The sequence below is a fragment of the Talpa occidentalis genome, unplaced genomic scaffold (genome assembly GCF_014898055.3).
Source record: "Talpa occidentalis isolate TD23 unplaced genomic scaffold, MPIMG_talOcc4v2.1 talOcc4.2, whole genome shotgun sequence".
Taxonomy (NCBI): domain Eukaryota; kingdom Metazoa; phylum Chordata; class Mammalia; order Eulipotyphla; family Talpidae; genus Talpa; species Talpa occidentalis.
This window is the reverse complement of record NW_023602073.1, coordinates 64,959,326-64,959,615: the sequence shown is the minus strand read 5'-3', so window position 1 is coordinate 64,959,615 and position 290 is coordinate 64,959,326.

The following is a 290-nucleotide window of genomic DNA, read 5'->3' as shown; positions in this document are numbered from 1 at the left end:
AGTGGCCACGACCGCGGGAATCCCCACGCACTGGGTGCCGCGCGTCATCGGGGCGTGGTCGTGGGCGTGGCCTCGGACTGGCGAACTGGGGCACTAGGTGATGGAGAGTCTGGGAGCGGCTGACAGCGGCATTTGGATACCCGGCCGCTGGAAAAGGAAGGGGATGTCAAGAAATAGGGCAGTAGCGATAAGAAGGGGGAAGAGTCTAGGATTCAAAAAGAAAACAAAATAGGAGAAAGCAACACGATGACATAGTGTGAGGTGGGCCTCCCTGGTGGCTTAGTGGCTAA